The sequence below is a fragment of the Paroedura picta genome, chromosome 3, assembly GCF_049243985.1.
Source record: "Paroedura picta isolate Pp20150507F chromosome 3, Ppicta_v3.0, whole genome shotgun sequence".
Lineage (NCBI taxonomy): Eukaryota > Metazoa > Chordata > Lepidosauria > Squamata > Gekkonidae > Paroedura > Paroedura picta.
In genome coordinates this window covers 13,154,172-13,159,661 of record NC_135371.1, presented here as the reverse complement: position 1 = coordinate 13,159,661, position 5,490 = coordinate 13,154,172, and the positions used below count along the sequence as shown (strand labels likewise).

Here is a 5,490-nt window from a genome sequence, read left to right as displayed (position 1 = left end):
AACCAGAAAGATATTTTTAAGAAACATAAAAGTTAGAAGAAGAAGAAGAATTGGTTCTTATACCCTACCTTTCACTGTGTGAAAGAGTTCCCAGGTGGCTTACAATCACTTTCCCGTCCTTTCCCCACAACAGACACTCTAGAGGTCAATGGTGCTGAGAAAGCTCTAAGGACTCTGACCAGACCAGGGTCACCCAGCTGGCTGCATGTGGAGGAGGGGGGGAATCAAACCCAGCTCATCATTCAGATTTGATTTTTAGGGGGTGGGGGCAAGAAGGAATACCAAAAGGAGGAGAGAGAGAAAAAACATTTGCAGGTCAGGACAACTCTAGGGAGGCTGGAATGGCTTGGTTAATCCCAGGCATGACCTACTGGGATGTGTGAAATTTCACTTTCGGTTTAAGAAGGAGAGAGAGAGAGAGCTGGCCTGCTGGCCACTGAACTAAGAATGACATTTGCAATGAGCTGTCAGAATCATTAACTCTCCATCTTTTACAACAGATGCCGTCACGTGTCACAGCTGTGCTGGGAGGAAATATGAGAAATGCCTTCCTGAAGGAAAGACGTGCAATGGTGTGGGCTGCATGACCACTAGACTTTATGGCCGTAAGAAGCTTTGCTTTGATTCATGTATTATGGACGCCAACCCAGGATGACCAGATGCAAGGGAGGAGATGGCTTCTCCATCTCCACTGGGGGCACATAAAGGGACATTTGGACAGGTGTATCTTTTACATGATAAGCTTGAACAAAGTGTGAGTCCAGTGGCACCTTTAAGACCCAAAACATTTTTTTTACAGTACTAGAGGTAAAGCCCATTGTATTCTGTAATACAATGGGCGCTAGGCTGGGAGCTGCTGGCCCCGGTGGCCTTGCAAGGCTCCTGTTGGGCCTGCCGGGCCGAAGCCTTCCCCCGTCCCCTCCCCCTCAAGGTCCCGGCTTCCAGGCAGCAAAAGGAGCAGGCCCGCCATGTCACAGACGCGGCGGGCCTGCTCCTTTCGCCGCATGGAAGCCTCTCCCCCCCATCTCCCCCTGATGTCCCGGCGCCGAAAACTCTTCCCAGCACCGAAGGCTCTTCCCCTGGCCCCCTCACCTCCTGGACTGACACTTGGAGGGGCCAATCAGGAGCCGCTTTGCGGCTCCTGATTGGCCCCTTCGAGTTTTTATCGCAGACTCATCCCACCCCTTTCTCCTCCCACAATGCCCTTAGCGCTTTATTATTACCACTCCCGCGGAGCGGTTTACAGATAAGCTTTCTGGTGCATACCCACATCTTCTTAAAGCTGCCACGGGACTTATACGTTGTTTTGCTGATTCAGACCAACCCAGCTACCCACTGGAATCTATGATAAGCTTGGTTTGAGCAAAGGAGGTTTCCAGTATCACCAGTGCATTAGGTAAAAGAATGACATAGTCTTCTTTGTTCTACTACAGAAGATTAGTCCACTCAGTTCTTCTCCCCTTTCGAACCTTATTAAAAGATGGAGCACCCCTCCTCTATTGTATCTGGCCACCTTAGCAATGCCTCTCTCCTCTTTCTGACCTATCTTTCGATTTGGATTGTGTTATGTCCTCGTTTCTGCTTGGGAAAGGAATATAACGGAGCTTCCTTTTGGGGCTCAGGTTTAGCATACAGTAATTTTATTGTTGTTGTCAGGGGTAGTCAACCTGTGGTCCTCCAGATGTCCATGGAATACAATTCCCATGAGCCCCTGCCAGTGTTTGCTGGAAGGGGCTGATGGGAATTGTAGTCAATGAACATCTGGAGGACCACAGGTTGACTAGCCTAGGTCATTGTTACTAAGATTTAAATTTCTATACTGCCCTCCCATAATGGCTCAGGGCAGTTTACATACAATTACTGTTGCAAACGGGCCTCTGTATAGAGAATGGGGCTCTCTTAAATCTATTGAGTCCACTGCATGCTGCAAAGAATTCATCAGATCGTTCTTGGTCTTTCCTGTCCCAATTAATCTTTGGTGGGAAGGCTTGTAATCCAGGTCAAAAACTTAACTAGGATGAGAGAGCAGCACTGCACTTGCAGATAGGGATCAGACAAAAAGGAATTAGTAGGAGAGCCTGCCTGTGTTTTTAGACTGGACAGTCGAAAACCGAGGTGGCTTCTCTACCTAGATGTAGCCATAGAATTACTTCATGGTTCCCTTTGAATACCACTGTACGTCACAGGCTTTCTCAACCAGGCTTTCACAAAGCCCTGGGGTTTCTTGATGGCCCCAGGGTTTCTTGATGGGTTTCTTGATGGCCCTGGGGTTTCTTGATGGGTTTCTTGATGGCCCTGGGGTTTCTTGATGGCCCTGGGGTTTCTTGATGGGTTTCTTGATGGCCCTAGGGTTTTTTGATGGGTTTCTTGATGGCCTTGGGGTTTCTTGGTGGGTTTCTTGATGGCCCTGGGGTTTCTTGATGGCCCTGGGGTTTCTTGATGGGTTTCTTGATGGCCCTGGGGTTTCTTGATGGGTTTCTTGATGGCCCTGGGGTTTCTTGGTGGCCCTGGAAGAGTTTCCCGAATGGGTGGGAGTTTATATATATGATTATATATGATTATATATGGCTGGCTTTCTCAACCAGGGTTTCCACCACATCCTTCCTTTATTTAAATTCAAATATGTCCTCTTCTCTCCCTCCTCACAGCGTTACAAGAGGCCAGAATCAAGGACTGCTATAATGACGACTCAAAATGTGGAACCAGAGAGGGGGGTCTGTTTACGATGACAAAAGTATACAAATGTTGTTCTCATAGAGACTTCTGTAACATTAATATGTAGTTCGACTGAGAATGAGCGAGAAGTCAAAAAGAGGACTTGCATCCCTGAATTGAGGTACACAGCTGACTTCTTCACTTTGTCATAATTAGAATGAGAGTTGGACTTGCAGGTTTTTAATAAACTGACTCCGCCTTTCACTCGACCCCTTTCCCCATGCTTCTGCGTCTATTTTTATATTTTATTAACATTGTGAGAATTCTCCCTGGAACAGTTCCATACTACACATTCTGGGGAATGAGAAATGTCTGGGCATCCTTCTGTCCTCCTTGGGCAGGCTATATAAAAAATTGGGAACCGCAACAGGGAATATGTGGGCTGTTAGCAGAGTAAATAAGGCAGTGAGGTTGCACTCCATGATTTAAGAGTAGATAAAGGCTTATTCAGGAATTACCGTACTTGATAGTGCAGAGGAGAGACAGATATAGGAGCAGACTACATGCCTAACTAAGAGAGAGAGACTGGAACTGTGGCTTCCAAGAAGAAGTAAGAAATTGCCCCTAAGAGTAGCAATCTCACCATCCTATCTAACAGTCTTCTTGCTGCCCCCTGCAGGGTCTTCTTCTCTTCTTCTTTGTACACCAGACATTGCATATTCCAACACGGGCATGGGCAGCTGTTGATCTTACCCACTTGCAGGGTTTGACTTTCATCAGACTTTGTCCAGATGAGCATAGCTGACACAGTGGCACATATTGGAAGAGGTAATCTTTCAGAAATGTCACGCCTAGATCACGAAGGGCTGCAGATCAGATGAAATGTTTTGTCTCATTCCTGACACTCTGAATTTACAGCACCCCTTCAGCAAAAGAACATTTATTTGAGGGAATTTGTTCTTGAATTTGCATTCGACCATCTCCATGGATTAAGTATTTCCTTTGAAAAGGGGTTCTGCTGCCATGTCCACATGTACGGTGTCACCAATCTTACCTCATCTTTTTCTGTGCATTTATTTATTTATTTTTTAAATGTATATACTGCCACTCCCAGCAGAGCTGGATCACAATACACATAAGATCAAACATCTAAAACAATAAACCAATCCTAAAACACATTAATATTACACCAACAATGGCGGTTGAAAATATAAAACTCTTCTCCCAATGTCTCAAGCAGTTGAAAACCAGTATAGGACATAGTCAGTGACTGGTGATGGAAGAAGAACCAGGGGTGGACCACTCAGTGGTTCCAGGCAGGTCTAGTACTGAATCCTGGGACCAAGGGGGAGGGGAAAGTAACATTATTATAATATACTAGTAAATAAGCCCGCTGCAGTCAAAATGCAGCGGGCGCTAGCAGGGCGTACCTTGAGGGCTGCGGGGCTGTGGAGTCTTCCTGCTTTCTCTGCTGGCGGTGTCTTCGTCAAGGCTCGCGGTGGCTGTCAGAGGTGGCGGCCTGACGCAGCGAGAGGCGCTTTGCGCCTCTCGCCATGTCAGACCAGGAGCAACTGCGAGCCGCACTGCACGCGGCTCGCAGTTGCTGGGGCTGGGAATCAGAGGGACCAATCAGCAGGTACTTCGCGCCTGCCGATTGGTCCCTCCAATTGTCTGTCATGAGGAAGGGTCCAATCCGGACCCTTCCTCATCCCGGACACATCCTGCCCCAGAACGCCTTACTCTTTTGTTTAGCGGTGTACAGATTATTAACATTGTGTACAGTAACATTATTTATTTATTTTTAGACTCTCGGGTCACCCCTCTCCAAGTGGTCTCTGGACAGCTTAACAGTTAAAAGCCATTTACTACATATTAAGAATTCATCAATCGAAAATTTAATCCATATTTAATGATTCCCAGTATTTACTATGTAATCCTTTGTATTAAAGATATTGTGTTGATGATTGAAGATTCTTTGTGTGTCAACTTATTAAGCTGGAATCAGCGACTTTGTGCTTCCTTACAAGCATCCCAGTGCCTCCTGATTTGTTTATTGTTCTGCATAACTCACTGGGTCCCACCCTTCTATCCTTGTATTTCCTTATCTGCAAGACATTTTTAAAAATGTATTGTTTTGGTGGCAGGGGCTACAATCATTTATGCACCAGAATAGAAATCAGCTGTCTTTCCAAGTCCAGAAGACCAAGCTGGATGCTTATGGCTAAATGTTCATTCTGTTTTATGAAGTAGCCAGAACGAGATTCGGTATAATCCTCATTTCCGGAGACATCTTCTTCAGTGGCTTAGTAATGCGAAACAAGCTTGTAGTTATGATCCTGTATTATTTTCAGTCACTTGTCAATATCACATCGCCCCAAGGGTCTAATATTAAACAAAATCTGGAGGGAACAGTGGTTTCAGCCTACTAGTTTTGCCTCATTTAGCAAAGTGCAAGAACCACAGTCAACATGACCGTTTCCTCATATTTGCCATAGAGACACAGCCATCCTTTTAAAGTCATTTTTCAGATGCCACAAAGGCAAAGGTGGCGTTCACAGGTGGTGCAGTGAGGTTTTAAGGTCTCATTGTGCTATTTTCCACATTGCCATTTTGGCACATATTCTGCTCACTTGTCACAAGGAAGACACCAATATTTCAGTGGGCTACTAGGCTGCTCGAACTTGTTTGTTGTATTATTTTTTATATGTTCAAGCAGTGCAGTTCAGTGCAATACAACTGACAGTATTTCATGTTTGTGCCTTCTCATACACTGTCCAGTGAGGCCCCAGATTTTCTTCTCCTACTCAAGAGTTCTTGGGATAGCTCACTATTGGG

At 45.7% G+C, this 5,490-nt stretch overlaps 1 long non-coding RNA gene across 2 annotated transcripts; it reads left to right on the top strand.

Moving 5' to 3' along the window:
* The first annotated feature begins 498 nt into the window (after positions 1 to 498).
* On the top strand, positions 499 to 4,601 carry LOC143834526 (uncharacterized). 2 transcript variants are annotated; one of them, XR_013229799.1, is made up of 3 exons: positions 499 to 605; positions 2,649 to 2,836; positions 4,461 to 4,601. It is a non-coding gene; the product is annotated as an uncharacterized LOC143834526 (long non-coding RNA). The 2 variants fall into 2 exon arrangements; XR_013229798.1 differs by lacking the exon at positions 4,461 to 4,601 and having other exon boundaries at positions 2,649 to 2,924.
* The last annotated feature ends 889 nt before the right edge of the window (positions 4,602 to 5,490 follow it).